General features: G+C 43.8%; 2 non-coding genes across 2 annotated transcripts in view; one reads left to right on the top strand and one right to left on the bottom strand.

Moving 5' to 3' along the window:
- Nucleotides 1–15,576: 15,576 nt before the first annotated feature.
- TRNAP-GGG (transfer RNA proline (anticodon GGG)) lies at nt 15,577–15,650 on the top strand. Its single transcript has one exon. It is a non-coding gene; the product is annotated as a tRNA-Pro (tRNA).
- Nucleotides 15,651–20,591: 4,941 nt separating this feature from the next.
- The window catches only part of TRNAR-ACG (transfer RNA arginine (anticodon ACG)), a 74-nt gene continuing 56 nt past the window's right edge, over nt 20,592–20,609 (bottom strand). The window contains exon 1 of the tRNA in view: nt 20,592–20,609. This exon is cut by the window's right edge and continues 56 nt beyond it. This is a non-coding gene — a tRNA (tRNA-Arg).

The following is a 20,609-nucleotide window of genomic DNA, read 5'->3' as shown; positions in this document are numbered from 1 at the left end:
GACGACTCTGATGCGGCGTCGTAAATGCCAGTTAATTGGAGCACCTTTTCCTATTGGTCCTGATGGGACGCGTGCTTGGATAGAAAAGATTTGTTCCGCCTTTAATATGGAACCTCAGGGTTTGAAGGAGAGGGAGGATGAGATATGGAAGAGTCTGAGAGACTATCTTGAGATAGCAGCTGGTAAATCTATATCTTTTACGGGAGATAATCTATCAGAAATTTCTATAGCAAGATTCCCAATTCGCTGCGGAATGGTTGTCTACGAAACAGGTATTCCCTACATGGATAAACGATATCAAGCTGCCGAGCCATCTTTCTCACGAGATACTTGCAAAGAGATGGGTACACTCATGCCACGGATCGTGGAAAAACCGGATAATTATAACCAGATACAGCGTATGCATGAATTAAAACCTGATTCAGCAATTACTGGAATGGCTCATGCCAATCCTTTAGAAGCAAGAGGTATTGATACAAAATGGTCTGTCGAGTTCACCTTTGCCCAAATCCATGGATCCACTAATGCGAGGGATGTGCTTGAACTTGTTACTCGTCCCCTACGGCGTAATAATAATCCGGGGCGTCTGGGTTGGAGTAACCTGTCGAAGCAGATGGTAACAAATCACTAAATTATAGAATTATTGGGTGACGGGAAGTGACCATTGAGGGAAATGCATAGAGACGTCTCCAAATTCTTAATCATGGGATTCTGTCTCCTCATGATTAAGAAATCCATCGACTCCTTTCCGAAGGAGTTGCTGTGCTAGCTACGGGAGTGGTACGGAGAGGTTGCCGGCACTCTACGGGAAAAAAAAAAAACTGAAAAATATGGGAAGGAAATAATTATGAACGTAGAAAGCGTTCAAATGTCGTTGTATCTACTGCAGGTTTCGCTGCTTACTCGGGTGAAGGTGGCAGGTCCACCTATAATATTCGGACTATATTATGGATTACTAACAACATTACCCGTTGGACCCTCCCAAATACTATCCATAAGAGCTTTTCTTTTGGGAGGGAATCTTAGTGGTACCGTCGCTTTGAGTGGTTTGATGATGGGATAGCTACTAATATTTCTGTCAATATTCTGTTCACCTCTATATGCATTGATAGTGAAACCACATGTTGTAACTGTCCCAATAGTACCATACATGTTATTTTACTGGTTCCGAACCAAGGATTTACCGGATTATCGAACTCTACGTCCGACCAATTCACTCAGTGACTTTCGAATCGGTAATATATTCTTGGATAGTTTCATTTTCCAGATTTTAAATCCAATTCTTTTACCAAGTCCCGTATTGGCGAGACCAATTCACCTATTTATTTTTCGATATAGCAACAACATAACATTTCTGATTAGTAGTTTCGTGGGTTGGTCACTCGGTCATATGTCATTCAGCTACTTGTCCAGATTACTTCTGGTTCGCGTAGAATATGATTCACCCATACTCTACCTGCTGATGAAACGCGTCATTTACAAAACTTTTAGTATTGTTGTTCTCATTAATGTACTGGTTTATTTGGGTAAGGCTCCAGTACCTCTCTTCACCAAGAATTTTGAAGACGAACTTGTCTTGCTCGATAACAATCTCCGGGAGTTGTCAGATTCGATGCTATGGATTTTCAAGTCGTGGCCCACGTCCTTGTTCGACCCATACAAACCAAATCGTCCTTTACGATATATAGAGAATAGCCGATTCGGCGGCGATAGCTTAGTGAAGAAGCAAGTATCAAATCACTTTTTCAGCAAATGTTTGACTAGTGGAAAACAGCGGTTGGCTCTCACGGCGTTACCCAGTTTGTCGATCTTTGGAGACCAGTTAGGAACCTCGTTAGAGGATTCGGATATGCCACTTCCAGCTCATCATCTGCATGAAGACTGGATTTTGAACCAATTCAGGAAAAACAAGGATTTGAATAATGAGTTAAAGGACCGAATTCGATTCCTAGACACCGAGCCTATCTTCTGGAAAGCGATGGAAAGAAGGACCGGATTGGCTGATAACGGAGGTGAATTACCTAAGATTTATGATCCATTTTTGAATAATTCATGTCGTGCTAGGATTCCAAACTCGGATTCATTCTGGATACTGTCTGATTCATTGGCATCGCAAGCGGTTGACAACAACGAGTATGCCAATGAATTGAATTCCGGTAATAAGATTCGGGATTGGGTGTCTATCAGGTATAAAGAGTTGAGAAGCAATGAGATTCCTCTTCCCCGGGAAGCATTACCTAAAAATGCTTTGCAAATATTTATTTTCATGTTCGAAACACCGGATGATGCCGTGATTGAAGATGTTGTGGGAGAAACAAACTATTCAGTTTCGAAGGGTGATTCCACCCCCGTAACTTGGGATCAAGTCTTCAAATTTTCTTCATCTCCGACAGAGTTAGCTTTATTCTTCACCTATCTCAGAGATGATTGTGGTGCCTTCGATTGGATCCGCTTGCTAGACGTACCTCTAATTGGTGGGGAAAGACTTGACTCTTCAAAACAAAAAATACGTTCGATCCTCGAGATTGAGGAACTGTCGGAGGAATTGGCCCGCAATACTCACTTAATATATGATAATAGGTTCGATGTCGCGGGTGGGTCAACTGATATTCGTAACAGAAAGTTAAAAAATTTAGCAATCAGCGTCGGGAAGACGCGGCTGAAAACACGCAGACTGGTCAAACGTTTTGCAAAAAGCTCTGATTTTCGTCGGAAACCTATAAAAGGCTCTATGCGCTCCAGAAGACGTAAGACACTGGTTTGGGAAGTATTTCAAGATAAGGCACATTCACCTCTCTTCTTTAGATTAATGGAACTACCCACTCCGTTTCGATTTCCTGCCGGAGAATTAACTGGTGTAGATTTTGAGGAATCGGCCGGTGACGCGAGGAGAGAAACTAGTACCCAACCCGAACAGGAACTAATATCTCTTTCATCCTCGAGAGAGGGGGAGCGAGCGAAATCCGACCGCCCAGCTATAGCAGCTAGGTTCGATGTGAGTTCCATCCACACGGGGCGGGGTTTATTATTGGTTATGCAATCGACTCTTCGGAAATATGTGAAACTGCCTGTATTGATAACACTCAAGAATTTCGGTCGTATTTTATTTTTTCAAGCTCCCGAATGGGATGAGGATTGGAGTGAGTGGCGCAAAGAATCCCACATCAAATGCACCTACGACGGCGAGGGATTCTCACACACTCGTTTACCCGGTCGTTGGTTGAAGGAGGGTCTTCAGATAAAGATTTTGTATCCTTTCCGGTTGAAGCCTTGGCGTACTCGCGGGAGGAGGCGCCCAACCATTTTGGAAAATGATATGAATCCCAGGTATCTCAAGACTCGGGAATCGGGGAGAAAAAATAGATTGAGGCGAGGAAAATCTCCATCTAGCTATTTAACAGCTTGGGGATTCCAAACAGATGTACCTTTTGGAACTATTAAGAAAGATCCCTCCTTCTGGAAACCTATCCGGAAGAAATTGATGAGAATTTTGAGACGTAGTCTCGCATTGCGGACTAGGCAAATGCGTCGTCTCTACTCCAAATTGGGTGTATCCGCAAGGTTTCCATTGGGGAAATTGAATTTCCTTCGTAAAATTGAAGGGATTTGGGAGAATTGGAGTGGAACCGATTTTGTTGGGGGAGATATTCCAAATGATACAGGGACCGGGTGGAAAGAGGGGCCGTCACACGGTGAACCAGGTACTGGTGGAATAGATGAAACATCAATTCCCATTGATAATAAATCCCGATACTTTGCGGGTACCGATGATGAACCAGTAAAAGATACCGTTGGTGGATCCAAATCCGAACCCGAATCAGACATGCATGCATTCAGAAATCTGTTAACCGAAGGGGTTGGCGGGGGTGGGCGTAGCACCAAATCACTCCGTTTTAGTAAACCGGGAATAGATGACAGACTAATTAATACAAATCTGACTAGTTCTTTGAGATTCCAAACGAAATTAGTCAATATTCAGGGAATTTATTTGAGATCCCGCATATCGGTCGCAGAATTGTTTGAGAAGTATCTTCTACTAGTAGCGGGATTATTTCGAAGAGTCAATAGAGCTTTTGCTCATTATCTCGACAATTTTGCTAGATTTCGGGTGCAACTGGTGAAAGTGACGAATCAAGTTGGTGGGGTTCATGGGGATGCAAACCACCCAATTCTAGCTATTTCCGGAATTAGGGAGGGAATACCGCGAGTTATCGATAATCAATCTATAGGATTACCGTCTCAGGCGCACATTCACGACATTCTGTGGCATGTAAGCATGAAAAACAACCTGGATTTGGATTCTTTGATGGAAATTGCGGAAGATAGCAAGGATGCGGGGTATCTCGATAACCGGAAGGGATGTAAGGATAATGAGAATCTGGATGATGCTTCGGAAGATTGGAATTATCCGCGCGGTGATCATGGTTGTTATCCGAAAGGGGGAGGGGAAACCCCAGAATTTTTTGATGGCGGTAAACATGACGGGGGAAAGAGCGATTCCGTGGGATGTCCCGATGACAGAACTGGCGGGATTGTACGTGGGTATGGTATCGATGAACATATTAATAATTTTGCTACGATGCGGGGACTTTCCAAACAACTTTGGGAATTGAATGCAAATGATTTGGGGAGTTTGTTAGGCTGTCCCGACAAGTACAACCTGTCATTGGAGTTATGGCAAAAAATTGCACCGAAGAGATGGAGATCGGACATCGAAAATTTATATGGATTCAGAAGCATCGGGGGAAGTTTTCTCGCCGAGCATGAATATGTATTTCGTGATAGACAAAACGATTATTCCATATATACTGAAACCCCTTTCCTCAGAGATCGAGTGAGAAATATCAATAAACGTCGTAAATACAGTTATTTGTTACATAGTTTTATTGATTCCTCACGAGATGTAGATATACAAAAATTTCCGGCGGGGTGGAATGCGGCGATAAGGGAAACTCGTTTAGGGAATCGTATCAGAGAACTTATTGCAGGGAAGGGAATTTCTCATCCACGAATACTTGATCCGGAACGTGAGTTGAATCCGAAATCCGATTTGGTGTTGTGGGTAATTCCGGATCCCGCGGAAGCAAAGGATGTATACGAAACAAGATCGAAATTTGTACCTGGGACTTCTATTTTGTGGGAGAGGGTTCCCGCTACCCCAAATGAAAGATTTCAGAGATTAGGCACGGATTACGGGTTACAGGAAGAAGAGATTGATTCGGATGAAATACTTCTAAGAGAGAGGGGGAGTCACTATTATATTTTTCAATGGAAATGGGAATCCGAAGCATTAGAAAGAGAATTATAAAGACTGAGGGATTTGATATCTCTCATCAACGTATTAGAAAATGAGCAGGATCTTACTTCCTTCTGTGTCAATATGGGTATAGATTGCGATTTGTTGAATCTTTTTCTCAACGAAGAGAAACGCGAGATTCTAGATGATTTGTTTGTTATTTCAGCCCATCGTTTACCGCGAATATTCGATGATTAGATTCTCATGTATAAAATGGTTAGTATCCCACTGAAATTTCGAAACAGATTCAAAAGAAGATTGAATAGAAATATATTTGGCGGGTGCATGCTGCGTTTGTCACTCATCAATGGGGAGAGGAATAGGAATCGCTCCTATCTCCATAACATCGAAGATCTCCTGCTTCCGAGACATCGTCGCAAATCGCGATTTCTCAGATCCCTATTGATTTTGAGCTCCGTGAAATCCGAAAGGGACCCTTTGGGCTACCCTTCTGGAGTGGAATGGATGAACAAGAGTGAAGAGTCTAGCGACCTGAGTGGGACTCAGAAAATCAAACGTTTCCTTTGGCCCAGTTATCGCTTAGAAGAATTAGCTTGTATGAACAGATTCCGCTTCGACACAAATAATGGAAGTCGATTTGCCACGCCCAGAATACGCATGTATCCCATTATTTGAGACGGGGGGGAGAATACGTAGATTCGACAATTTGCTCGACTAATATTACTAACATCTTGGTAATCTCAATCAAGTGTGTGATAGAAGGAGGGGCAGATACCTACCTTACTTATCAGATGCGGAGCTGTAACTACTCGTTGGTGGGAAACAAATTCCCACCGATAACCGAATCTATTGAGTGACGATTTCCCCGATTATAGGAGTATTCATCTCCCTCGCTCGGACCAATACTACCCGAATTAGTAGGCAAATCCTATACAATGAATTCGATAAACAATTATTATTACTACTATTACGGATAAGGCTATATCTACCAATTCGACGTTGATTTGTGAGAAAGGGGATACAGGGTCTGCTGAGTCTCAAATATGCTACTTGACCGATCAAGTCTCGAAACTCACTTCTCATTTGAAATCACATTCCAAGGATTACTCCTCTCAGAGGGGTTTGTGGAAATTATTGGGAAGACGCAAGCGTCTCTTAATTCATTCATCCAAAAAGGATCCGACTTTATACGATAACATAATAAGCAACTTGGGTATTCGGAGATTGAAGAGACGCCGATTCCAATTTATAGAAATCCAGTTCTACCGAAGCTAGGGTCTGCAAAAATTACCAGGAACATAATTCATGGGTATACCTCCTACGAAAGTGGATCCAGTTATAGTGAGTATGGGTCCCCACCACCCGTCGATGCACGGTGTCCTTCGACTTATTGTTACTCCAGACGGTGAAAATGTCGTTGGTTGTGAACCAATACTTGGCTATTTACATAGAGGGATGGAAAAAATTGCTGAAAACCGGACGATTCTGCAGTATCTTCCCCACGTGACGAGATGGGATTATTTAGCCACCATGTTTACCGAGGCAATAACAGTGAATGCGCCGGAGAAGTTGGCAAATATTCAAATACCGAGAAGAGCTAGTTACATACGAGTTATTATGCTCGAGCTAAGTCGAATAGCTCCCCACCCGTCATGGCTCGGACCTTTTCTGGCGGATGTCGGTGCACAAACCCCTTTTTTCTACACATTTCGAGAAAGGGAAATGATTTATGATTTACTTGAGTCTGCTACGGGTATGTGAATGACGCATAATTATTTCCGCGTCGGGGGAGTAGCGGTAGATTCACCATATGGGTGGCTAGATAAATGTTTGGATTCCTGCCACTATTGCCTCTCAAAAGTCGATGAATATGAACGACTTATCACAAATAATCCTATATTTCTGAAACGAGTGGAGGGGATAGGTGTCACTGGTAGGGAAGAAGCTATAGATCGGGGCTTATCCGGACCCATGTTGCGAGCCTCGGGGATTCAATGGGATCTTCGCAAGGTGGATCACTACGAATGTTATGACGAATCGGATTGGCGGATCCAATGGCAAACAGGAGGAGATTCATTGGCCCGTTATTTGGTACGAATCGGCGAGATGAGAGAATCCATAAGAATAATTCAACAGGCCTCGAGACTCCTTCCGGGAGGTCCATATGAAAATTTGGAATCTCGACGCCTTAGTCAGCAACGAAAGGAAATGGGATGGAATGATTTTGACTATCAATTTGTCGGTAAGAAATCCTCTCCCACTTTCAAATTACCTGAGCAGGAGCATTACGTAAGGGTGGAAGCTCCCAAAGGGGAATTAGGGATATTTCTGATTGGAGATGATAGTGTTTCTCCCCGGAGACGGAAGATTCGTCCGCCTGGCTTCATAAATCTGCAAATTCTCTCTCAATTGGTAGAAGGAATGAAACTAGCCGATATTACGACAATATTAGGTAGTATAGATATCATCATGGGGGAGGTTGATCGCCGAAACGGCAATTGGTACAAAAAATTTCGAGGAACGCGTGATTGACTTATTTCACAAATTGGGAGTTTCGAGAGATTCTTCCGAATTGATTTGGATTCTGATTTCCATTCCCACCCTTATCGTAGGAATTACAGTAGGAGTATTAGTTATCGTACGGCTCGAGTGAAAGGTATCTGCGGGGGTACAACAGCGTATCGGACCTGAATATGCAGGTCCTTTGGGAATTATCCAATCCCTGGCCGATGGAGTCAAGCTCCTACTGAAGGAAGATATTGTTCCAGCCAGGGGCGATACTTGGCTATTCAATATTGGACCAGCTGTGGTAGTCATACCAGTCTTTATAAGCCACTTGGTGATACCCTTCGGGCAGCACATTATTCTAGCTGATCTGAGTATAGGTGCTTTCTCTTGGATCGCCATCTCAAGTATCGTTCCCCTAGGGCTACTTATGGCAGGATATGGTTCAAATAATAAATATTCCCCTCCAGGTGGTCTTAGAGCTGCTGCTCAATCAATTAGTTACGAAATACCCCCAGCCCCATGTGTACTATCCATATCCCCACGTGCGACTCGCTGAATAAGATTGATGGGAAGAGGGTTATTCCGATATAGAGATTCGGAATGAAGAATCTTTCACTGATTTGACAGAACAACTGGATAGTCATCTGGGTGAGATCGAACAGCGTCTTGCAGCGAGTGAATCGAGTCCCATCCCCCATGTACGGGAGTGAAAGCATGTCCGAGCAGTAAACACTGTTTGCCCCCAGGTACGGGATAGATTTACAGGGCCTGAAGCGGGGACAAGAAGGGACTGAACCTCTTTTCCGGGATTGAGCGGGAGTGGATGGTCAGGAACACTAATATACACAAGAGATTTGTGAGAAGGGTGGAGAAAAAAGTTGCATAATAAAATCTCTTTTCTCTTTAATTGGATAAAGACTTAGCCTCGGTAGGGATGACTAGGTAGTACATCTTGAAAATCCCAATCCCGAGTATATTCCTATCTACTTAGATTATGACTATCCGGAACGAAGTAATCCTTTCAACGGTTTGATTTTTCTGCCCCTGGCGGAAAAAATTATTGATATATGCGAGTATCTCCTTTACGTAGTAGTCTCAAGAGGATTGGGATCATAGGAATCCTCAGGCTAATCCTCTTCTCGGCTGAAATAAAGATAGGTAGGGATCCATCTATGTGGAGATATAAAAGAAGTATCGGTAAATCCCATTCCACCGAGAAACGGTGGAAGATTCCGAATTATATCAAAAAATAACTGAAAAGGTTGAGATGGATTCAGAAGCTATCACTCCCTGTAGCAAACAGAATCCCATTGGTTGAGATTGGGACGCTCCTCAGGGGGGTGTCGCGCAAAGGAAGTGATTAACTACCAATCCCCCTCTCGGGTGACTTATGGGGAGCCGTATGAAATCCCAATTTCATGTACGGTTTCGAATCAGAGGTGGTAATAGCAATTGTACCGTCGACTATAATTATCTGATAGCTTAAGTACGGTTGACATAGTTGAAACACAATCTAAGTATGGTTTTCTGGGATGGAATCTGCGGCGTCAACCTATAGGCTTTATAGCTTTCTTCATATCCCCATCGGCAGAATGTGAAAGGTTGCCATTTGATCTACCAGAGGCGGAGGAGGAACTGGTAGCGGGTTATCAAACCGAATATTCAGGTATAAAATCTGGTTCATTCTATGTTGGTTCTTACCCAAATTCATTGGTTTCCTCGTCGTTTGTAACAGTCCTTTATCCGGGTGGATGGGATTCACCAATTCCATTTCTTCAAGAATTAGGGCAAATTTTTCCCTTTCGGACTCTCAGCAGTGAATCCTTTGATGTATTCGATGCAGTAACAGGTGTCATTACCACATCAGCCAAGTCTTATCTATTCCTATTCATTTCTATCGCAACGAGATGGACATTACCTAGAGTCAGAATAGACCAATTACTAGATCTCGGCTGGAAATCTCTTCTGCCCGTTGCTCCGGGAAATCCGTTGCTGACAGCTTCGTTTCGACTACCATCTCTAAAATGAGATATTCCCCTCATAGTTTACATCAATGTCACCCCGATTTTAATCTATCCAATCTCTAGAAACTAAGGAACTCCCCCAGGATTATCTATCACATGTTTCCCACGGTAACTGGATTCCAGGATTATAGTCAACGAGCAATACGAGCTGCGAGGTATACTGGTCAAGGTTTTGCGGTTACTCTAGACCATCTGAATCGTTTACCTGTGACTATCCAATACCCCTACGAGAAACTTATATCATCCGAACGATTCCGTGGACGAATTCATTTTGAATTTGACAAATGCATTGCTTGTGAGGTACGTGTCCGAGTATGTCTGATTAACCTGCCTGTCGTCGACCGGAGATTGATAAGAAGCATCAGAAAAAAACGATTAAGAAGTTATAGCATTGATTTCGGAGTTCGTATCTTCTGTGGGAATTGTGTCGAATACCGCCTAACAAATTGCTTGTCAATGACTGAGGAGTATGAACCCTCGACTTATGATCGTCACGAATCAAATTATGATCAAATGGCTCCGGGACGTTTGCCCCTCTCTGTCTCCCAGGATTCCGCAATTCAAGTAGTTCCAACTCTGAGTTATTCATCTGGGGGAGTCACGAAAGGAGATCCCAATAATCGAACTGTCACTCGTGGTGTCAATTGAATCTCCGTCTGAAGTTTGGAAGATAGACCGACTCCCTGGTTAGAAAAAATAGTAAGTCGGAGATGATTCAATATCGAGATATCTCTGCTATGCAGAGATATCCCTCCTTCAATTATTTCTACCAATAGGGGGGGGTGTGTCTACATAAGTAGGTCACACACATACACGTCGTTATTGAATAGTAATATAGTGAGATGGGAGAATCAAAATAACTGGGCATAATGAATCTACCTGAATCAATTTATGAATCTGTCTTGATACTAATCGAATTAGGTATTCTACTGGGAAGTGTAGGAGTGGTATTATCTGCTAATATAGTTTATTCCGCCTCTTCATCGGGACTGGTGTTTATCTGTATATCTCTCCCATATCTCGTACCGAATGCCGATTCTGTAGCTGCCGCACAATCGCCTATCTATGTAGGAGCTATAAATGTTTCGATCGTGTCTGCCGTAACGGTTATTGACGAACCAGTAGATTCCAATTCAACCATTTCCTGGAATATGGGAGATACTATTGCCTTAGGAGCTTGTACGGGTCTATCTATCTTATCAACCACTACAATTCGAGATACGAAATGGTCTGATATAAATCCAATCGACCCATCGAGGGATGTTGTGGGGGGAGTCTCAAAAAACAACATCCAGCGAATTGGATACCAATTGTTAACACAATTTCTGGTTCCATTCGAACTCCTTTCTATCCTCCTCCTAGTGGCTTCAGTAGGGGCGATTACAATGGCTCGTGGTGAAGGAATAACCAGACCCGACGAAGAACCTGCTTCGTCGTCTGGAGATGACTCCCCATCTTTCTAATTAATTACAACTTCTCGTAAACTCATCTCGTAGGTTAACCAATTAAGTTTCCGGGGGGTTAATACATCATGCTCGAACATGGACTGATTCTAGGTGCTTATCCCTATCGCGTTGGCTTTTCCGGATCAATCACGAGTCGAAACATGATTAGGGCACTGATGTGTCTTGAGCTGATTCTGAATGCCATTAATATAAATCTCGTAGCATTCTCCAATTTCTTTGACAATGAACAAATGAAGGGGGAAATCTTTTCAATATCCGTAATAGCCGTTGCAGCTGCCGAAGCTGCTATTGGGTTATCCATTGCTTCGGTCATCCAGCGTAATAGAAGATCGACTCGTATCGATCAATTTGATTTGTTAAAATGGTAATTGATTCGTCGATGACGCTATTTATTTGGGCGAATCGCTATTCAATGCAGGTGTATCACATCCAGCTGGTAATGCTGTCGTTTTCCCCCTAACAATTGCATTTCATTCCGAAAAATTATGTCATACCTATCTGAATCCCTACCTATCCCGTTCCTTAAAATTGTCTTGTACCGTCCCTCCCCATATTGCAGAACCCATTCATTTCACGAGGATGATGGGAGAGTTCCACCCACGGAGTGTCTATGTAGGTAGATGCGGAAAAACCAAATCAATACAAATCTTAGATTTGATTGAATGGAAAATAAGGGGTAGGGGGCAGGGGGGAGGGTAGGTACACCTCAACAACCCCAACAGGAGAATATCTTTGACACGTCAATCCAATAGGAGTGAACAAATTCGACGGCACATTCAGTAAAGATCTATGACACATGTATTGGTTGCACCTAATGCGTAAGAGCCTGTCTGACAGATGCATTGGAAACGATCCCCCGGGATGGGTGTAAAGCCAATCAAATTGCTTCTGCTCCTAGAACAGAAGACTGTGTAGGTTGTAAGAGACGTGAATCCGCTTGTCCAACAGATTCCTCGAGTGTACGCGTCTATCCGGGAGCTGAGACGACTCGTAGTATGGGTCTAGCTTATTGATTCATCGGTCAAGAAAGAGATTCAAGAATCGAATCGTTTTCTTTCCAACTCATACTCAAAGATTCATACTCAATTCTATTGAGTATGAGTTGGGGTATTAAGATTCCCCCCCCCCTCCCCCCCGCTAAAATATTTTTCCATCCACGATGAGTAACGTACCCTGGTTAACCACAATTGTTCTTTTTCCGATTCTGGCGGGTTCGCTATTTCCAATGCTTCCCTCCAATGGGAATAAGATCGTTCGGTGGTATACCCCAGGCATTTGTATATCGGAATTTCTACTAATCATTTATATCTTTCATTGTCACTTCCATATCGATGATCAATGCATTCAATTGGTGGAGGATTCTAGTTGGATAAATTCAATCAATTCCCATCGGAGTTCAGGTATTGATGGACTCTCCATGGGTCTCATTCTACTGACAGGATTTGTCACTACTTCGGCAACCTCAGCAGCTTGGCTAGTTACGCGGAATACACGTCTATTCTATTTCTTGATGTTGGCCATGTATAGCGGCCAAATAGGACTGTTTGCTTCTCGAGACATTTCGCTTTCCTCTCCTATGTGGGAGTTGGAATTAATCCCAATCTACCTACTTTTATGTATGTGGGGTGGGAAGAGACGTCTATACTCAGCCACGAAGTCTATTCTATACACAGCTGGTGGTTCTATCTTTCTCCTAATAGGAGCCCTAACTATGGGTTTCTACGGGACCCAGGAACCCTCCTTCAATATCCGAGATTTGGCAAGCAGATCACATCCTATATCACTAGAAGTGCTTTCTTATCTAGGATTCTTCGTGGCGTATGCCGTGAAACTGCCAATATTCCCTTTTCATACTTGGTTGCCAGACACTCATGGGGAAGCACATTACAGCACATGTATGTTGCTGGCTGGGGTATTACTAAAAATGGGAGGGTATGGATTGATTCGAATTAATATGGAATTATTACCTCATGCTCATTCCATACCTGCTTCGTGGTTGGTGCTATTCGGATCAGTCCAAATTGTTTATGCATCCCTGATTCCGCCGGGTCAGCGTAACCTTAAGAGGAGAATAGCGTATTCATCAATTTCCCATATGGGTTTTGTAACAATTGGAATTGGATCCGTGACAGATACGGGTCTTAATGGAGCTGTGTTACAAATGATTTCCCATGGGTTAATAGGTGCCGCTCTATTTTACCTTGCAGGGACTTGTTACGATAGGACACGTACCCTTTATCTCGATCAATTAGGGGGGATGGCTACCCCAATGCCCAGGATATTTACTATGTTTAGTATCTTCTCAATGGCATCCCTTGCATTACCCGGGATGAGTGGGTTTGTATCGGAATTGATGGTATTTCCAGGAATAGTGACTAATCAGCATTATTCATCTATATCTAAGTTATCGGTTGTAGTAGTCGAAGCGATTGGTACAGTATTAACTCCCATTTATTTGTTATCTATGTTACGTCGAATATTCTACGGATACAGAATATCCAACTATTCGGATCCATATTCAGTTGATTCCGGACCGCGGGAAATATTCATATCGATTTGTCTCTCTTTACCAATCCTCGGTATCGGTCTGTATCCAGACATGGTTGCATCTCTACGGAATCACAAAATACTATCTATCCTGGTTCCGTACTCTTTTATGGGATAGTAGAGGGGCAATAAAACGCAGTATCGTTTGGATCGGTAGTCGAACATATCTATTCAATGAGGATTACTCTTGGAAGCGGTTCTGGTATTAATTCCTATAAGGGAAGGCAGTGGGAATCCATGCCGCTGGCGACGTAATTGCATGAATGTCTGGGTGAGGAATCCACAGCGCGATTCCTCATGCAGACTCTGATTCAAATCACGAATTGATTACATGTAACACTTCAAGCATCTGACGAGGTAACATTTTTTGTTATCTCTCCCCCCGATCGAATTAGCGGTCTTCTACCTAATTATTAAGTAAGCCACCCGTGATTATGTAAACCGATTCCTGGTGGATTAACCCCTGAGAAACAAATCCAAGCAATGAAGAATCCTGTAGATGCTACAATAGCAGGCCCTTCCCCCTGCCAACCACTAGTTATTCTGGTATGGAGATGAATAGCATATATCAGCCGAGTCACTAATGCCCAGGTTTCCTTAGGGTCCCGGCTCCAGTAGGATCCCCACGCTTCATTAGCCCACACTGCTCCAGAGAGAATACCAACAGTCAGTAGAGGAAACCCTAAGCTGATGATTCGATAACTCCATCGGTCCAATTGGTGGATCAATCGGCACCTACGTGAATTCAAGGATAGTCGATGAAAACTGTTTCTCGGATTACTTCCTGCCTGCTCGTAGCAGTGTATATCCACTCCCGGAGAGGGGGTCCAGGTAGGAAATTCTTGATTTGGACCGGGGATAGAAAATTGTTCTGCGTCATAGGTGGCAATCGGTGGAGATGTTGCTGATGGAGATCCACATAACGAAGTCACATGGCTTAGTGGCATCATACTTACATGCGTCATTAACCGATGAGGTTGCAGAGCAGGTACTAGCGGTGTGGATTGTTGCATTTCCTCAGGAAGACCCAGAGTTGCGAATCCATGGGTCGACATGGCACCTGGTGCCGTGACTGCACCTGACCATTCGTTCCGACTCCTAATTCTCATAATTACATGCATTGGGGAGAAGCTCCGTGAAAGAAACATAGATGATTCATGTAGATTGCTCGGTGGTAGATGTTTGGGTTGAATCCGACGAATCGTCGTAAATCCCGTTATACAGATGAAAGCAATTGTCATACCTCCAACGCTCAAACTAATGAGTCTCTTGAGCTTGCGAGCCAGCCCCATCCGGTGAAACAGAGTGACGGAAAGAAGCGTAAGAAAAGAAATGTGAGCGAATATGTGCTCTATATCGGTGTGAATCGTAATGAGGAGAATCCAGTGAATTAGTGAGATTTTGGAGAGTATGTACCACCCACCCATTATTCCCAGGAGATTTCGGGTTTACCCCTTAAACGTCGAAACGGGGAGAATTCCCTATTCCTACTGCTTTTCCCAGTGGTTGTATCAGACACAGCCCTCGCCTGCAGGTTGAAATTAAATGCCGCTACTCGGATTCGAACCGAGATGCTCTAGCACTGCTTCCTAAGAGCAGCGTGTCTACCAATTTCACCATAGCGGCTCGCTACTCGTTATACTTATCGTAATTAATGATATCACATCTTCGGGTGAATCGTCAATCTTCCTGGGGGAGAGTACACACGCACAACAAGGGACCTTCCCTGTCTATAGTTGATTAGGTATACGGCGCTATACTTGTATAGGAATAACGGGATATGGCGTAGCTCGGTAGCGTGCCATCTTGGGGTGATGGAGGTCGCAGGTTCAAATCCTGCTATTCCGAATAAACGAGGTCGGAACATATTTTAAACGGAATAGAAGACGTTCCCGTTCCGGGAACGCAGATTTATCTCCCGATTCTCTTTGGGTGTTATCGACCCATACCCATTCGTAGTAGGGATAGAGATAAATCGATGATCGTGATCGAGACCCTTGTATCATAGGAAGGAAGAGAGGGATTGGGCTCCTTCTTCATGCACGTAACCCCCCCCCCCTCGTGGTTATTACCAACATTCATTGATACAACTCTGTTAGTATTTGGATTTTATTTACCGCACGGTACCGTCACGCAATAATATCAACATGTACCCGTACTACTTACTAGGGATCCAAATTCATCAATAAGTTCCCTGACAATCACTTATCTCGTCTTCCCCGTTCCAACAAACAAATAGTTCACTATCTATTCCGACCGACCCCACGTCCTATTGATACGGCAATTCCTGTTACAACCGGGGAGTACTACTGACCAGTTTCAGAAATTTTTTCATTTGTCACATAGTAAAAACTTCTCGACCGTCCAGTCAAAATGGATTTAGCTGGAGAAAAAGCTTTCGATGCTACTTCATTAGTTTGGGTCTTCCAAATATGATTGCGAATCTTCCTCCGCGACCTAGAAGTACGTTTTTTTGGAACTGCCATAATGAAATCTATCTATTCGGTTTTATCATCGAAATGAATGCGACGAGTATGTTGATACGTACGAGTAGAATCAATATAATGAGGGAGGGGGTGATTGCGTAGAATCATTAGAAGGGGAACAACTGGGGGAACTGGGTTTCCATTCTATGCAAAAGAATCCCAGCAAGAATCATTGACTTCTTTATGATAACAATTTGCTAACCAACCAACTCCTTTCCATTTAAGCAAATGGGATCTACTACAGATCGAACCAAATCCTGTCTGTATCCCGATTTCCTTCGCGTCTTCTTCTTAGAATGGATCTTCCGTATCACTTTCTTCCTCTCGAAACAGGGATGCAAGACGCGCCCCCTAGCAGTTGCGTTACTCAGCCGGGGATGTCCGAGATCAATTTTGGATCCGTGACAAACCAATGAAACTCGATATATCGACATTACCGTATTGGACTCTGATGCGTTGTGCCCAAGCAGAGCGAAGTGACGAACATCATAGAATCTCCCCGGTTCTACTCGGAGTTGTTTTCCTCCAGTATCAATTGCTGCATGTCTATCCGTAATAGTCTTGTCGTGTGAAAAATAACCCAAAACAACTCAATCGGTTTGGGGTCAAAAAATGGAACCTAGATAAGTATCTCCGACACATTTGATTCCTGTCAAGTCTCGACGCCGGGCTCGCACCAGAACGAGAAACAAATGGATTATTCGGTTTGATACGCGTGATCTCACCTGTCCATATATATTCCATTCTTCGACGCTCCATATATCTGACAACTATTGACAGAAAGAGTTCCAACCCGGGTTAAATATGTTTATGGAATTATCTTATGAATGTGCTTGGATTGTCCCCTCACGCCCATTCGTAACCTCTGGTTTGATCGGATTGGCATCGTTTCTTTTTCCAAAAGCCACTAAGAGCCTTCGTCGTATACGTGCTATGCTCAGTGTTCTTTCATTAGCCGCAGCTATGTCCGTCTCTATCGCAACATTCTGGCAACAAGTTACTGGTCGCTCCACTTTTGAATACTCATGGTCATGGATTCCCAACGACGATATTTCTCCAAAGATAGGATTTTCAGTTGATTCACTTACTTCCATTACGTCGATATCAGTCACCACCATAGGTGTCTTGGTTATGATTTACAGTGATAGTCATATGCGTCACGACTAGGGATACGTAAGGTTTCCCGTCTATTTAAGTTTCTCCACTGCCTCCACGTCAGGATTAGTGTTCAGTCCCAATCCAATACAGATTCATGTTTTTCGGGAATTAGTAGGGATGTGCTCTTACTCGCCGATAGGTTTTTGGTTCGCACGACCAAGTGCTGCTAATGCCTGCCAAAAAGCTTTTGCAACTAATCGTACAGGAGATTTCGGATTATTATTGGGTATATTAGGTACGTATTGGATAACTGGTAGTTTCGAGATCCGCGAATCGTGTGATTGATTTAGTGAGTTGATTGATAACAACAGCGCCGGCTCCTCCCTTGCCAATACATGTGCTCCTCTACCATTTTTGGGTCCGGTATCTAAATCTGCACAATCCCCACTCCACGTATGGTTGCCCGATGCAACGGAAGGACCCACACCTATTTCGGCTCTTATACACGCCGCTACTATGGTAGCTGCGGGAATTTTTTTTGTAGCTCGAATGCTTGAATTGTTTGAAACCTTACCTCTAAGCATGAATGTTATCTCCTGGATAGGCGGAATAACGGCTCTACTGGGAGCGACGATAGCTCTTGCCCAGAAGGATATCAAGAAAGGTTTAGCTTATTCTACTATGTCTCAATTGGGCTACATGATGCTGGCTCTAGGTCTCGGTGCTTATAAACCTTCGTTGTTTCACCTCATTACACATGCCCATCCCAAAGCTTTGCTATTTCCCGGATCCGGTTCAGTAATTCATTCGATGGAAAGGGTTGTCGGATACTCTCCCAATAGAAGTCAAAATATGTCTCCCACGGGTGGTTCGCGAAAATATATGCCAATTACTGGAATCACTTTTCTTTCAGGTACTCTCTCTCTCTGTGGTATACCACCTCTAGCTCGTTTCCGGTCCAAAGATGAAATTATTGCAAAGAGTTGGCTACGTTCCTTTCCCCCCGGATGTATAGCCTCATTCACAGCAGTTCCAACTGCTTTCTACATGTTCCGCATCTATCTCCTCACGTTTGAGGGGAATCTACGCGCCGGTGGCGGTACCAATTCATCCCATTCCTCTATGAATAGTGTCATTCGGAGTAACACCAAAACGATAGCAACGAGTGGAGATGGGTATGATGTTCCTCCACCCCCGCGAGACGAAGGAGTCGATTCAGCAGGAGGTTATGACGGGGAAGATTCAGTCGATAGAAAAGTTTCTGCAGAGTCCAATATTCGTTCTGAGTCTCTATATCCTAAGGAATCAGACGTTTCGATGGTATTGCCTTCAGTAGTACTGTCGATACCAACTTCGTTGGTTGGATCAATAGGAGTCAATCTCGCTGGAGGAGAAACTGGTCCCGATTTGCTATCCGAGTGGTTAACTCCCCTTGCAGGCTTTTCAGAGGACAACAACAATCCCGAAAATTTGGTACAATTGCTAATAGATTCAGCAGGTTCGGTTGGTCTATCACTAGCCGGAATATCTATCTCCTACGTGATTTATGGACCGATATCCTCTCACACACAACCTTGCGGTGATATTGATCCTTTTGCCAAACAATCTATGGGTTCATTTAACCGTCTCATTGGGGACTGGTCACACAACCGGGGTTACATCGATCATTACTACGATATCCTTCTAGTGAGAGGTATTCGATTCCTGGGTGAGTTAACTCTTCTTTTCGACCAATGGGTAATTGACGGAATTATTAATGGCACCGGTATTTTGAGTTCCATAGGTGGAGAAAGCGCAAGATATGGGGAGGGCGGGAGAGTATCTTCTTATTCATTCGGATTGATGATTGGTATTATTCTACTGCTAACTGCCTTCGTTTCTCTTGTCTCCTAAGAGTTTTTTTCTTCTCCTTTCCAAGATATTCCTTATACCTCTATAAGTATCCTGTGACTATTCTACTATGTTTTCCGGAAAAGGAGAAATAGAAACTAGTGATTGGTGATCGATCGATATGCATCTTGGGGTTGGGGGGGGGGCGATCAATCACGACCAAGATCAACCATGACCGAGATCTTCCACACCAGCCCCCCCCCCGATTCGTAGGCTCTATCCGAGAAGGCAAAAGGGATTGCTATCATTACTGCTTCTTCCTATAATGAGAGTTAGGGTGTACGCGAGGTTCATGAAGTCTCGAAGAAAGCTTTGGGTCTTCGAGTGGTTAACGTCTTGCAGATCAAGGGGCGGCTCAAGGAACAAGAGTCTCTGGAAGTATATGGGATTGAATCATCTGCCACTTTCCTCGGTAGCTCAGCGGTAGAGCGGTCGGCTGTTAACCGATTGGTCGTAGGTTCAAATCCCACCCGGGGAGATTCATCCATTTCCAGTAGGATAGAAGATAGTCTAGATGATGTACCTCCCTTCAATAGGGATAATACTTCACTTACGTCAGGGGAGGGGGAGGTACCTCCTCATAATATATATCGTAGAAACCGATAGTATCTTTGAAGATTTACATTATCCACATTCGAGATTCTCAGTAATGAGGTAGTTCTCCCACACCCGTATGCCGAATCGGGACTATAACCATATAGTCGATCAACCGATAGAGGATTCAATATCATGCCTATTTTAAGCTCTAATAATGGATAGAAGACTCCATACCCTCCCTTCTCTTGGCCAATCTAATGCTTCTAAGGATCCGAGTCTAGCGTCGCTTCTTCGAGAATCCCTACTCCAGAGTACTGAATGGTTGGGATAAGCAAATCAATCAATCTTTGTTTTGTCCTCGTCGGAGTCTAGATGTATCGAAGGCTTCTACTCGCTCGACTTGTTACTAGATTGTAAAACCGGAGATTCCACCCCCGGGAATTCTTCCCGATGGGGTTCCCCCCACAGGGGGGGATGTTCTGTCGGTGTGGATCCGTGACAATACCCCGTTCCGGAGTCCCAATCGGGACTATTCCCAACGGGGAATTCAACTCGAGGGGGAACCAATGAATTACTTGTAGAAGCTACTGCTGGAGACTACTAAATATCAGGCTTACTATACGAAAGAGTCAGGTCATATATCATTCCGTTTTGGCGAGAGAGTCATGCCTTTGCGAAGGATCAAGTCCCACAGCTTCAGCTCTGCGTCCGCGCCCGGAATCACAATCTTTGCTTGCCTACTTACCACTGAGAGGGAAGGGACGTTTAGGGATGATTTTGGGCGAGGAGGGATTCG

This window comes from Dipteris shenzhenensis, unplaced genomic scaffold (assembly GCF_047967505.1).
Source record: "Dipteris shenzhenensis isolate YYH24624 ecotype China unplaced genomic scaffold, Dip_SZ_1.0 scaf0457, whole genome shotgun sequence".
NCBI classification, from domain to species: domain Eukaryota; kingdom Viridiplantae; phylum Streptophyta; class Polypodiopsida; order Gleicheniales; family Dipteridaceae; genus Dipteris; species Dipteris shenzhenensis.
The sequence above is the reverse complement of the archived record's forward strand: the minus strand, read 5'-3'. Positions and strand labels throughout refer to the sequence as shown.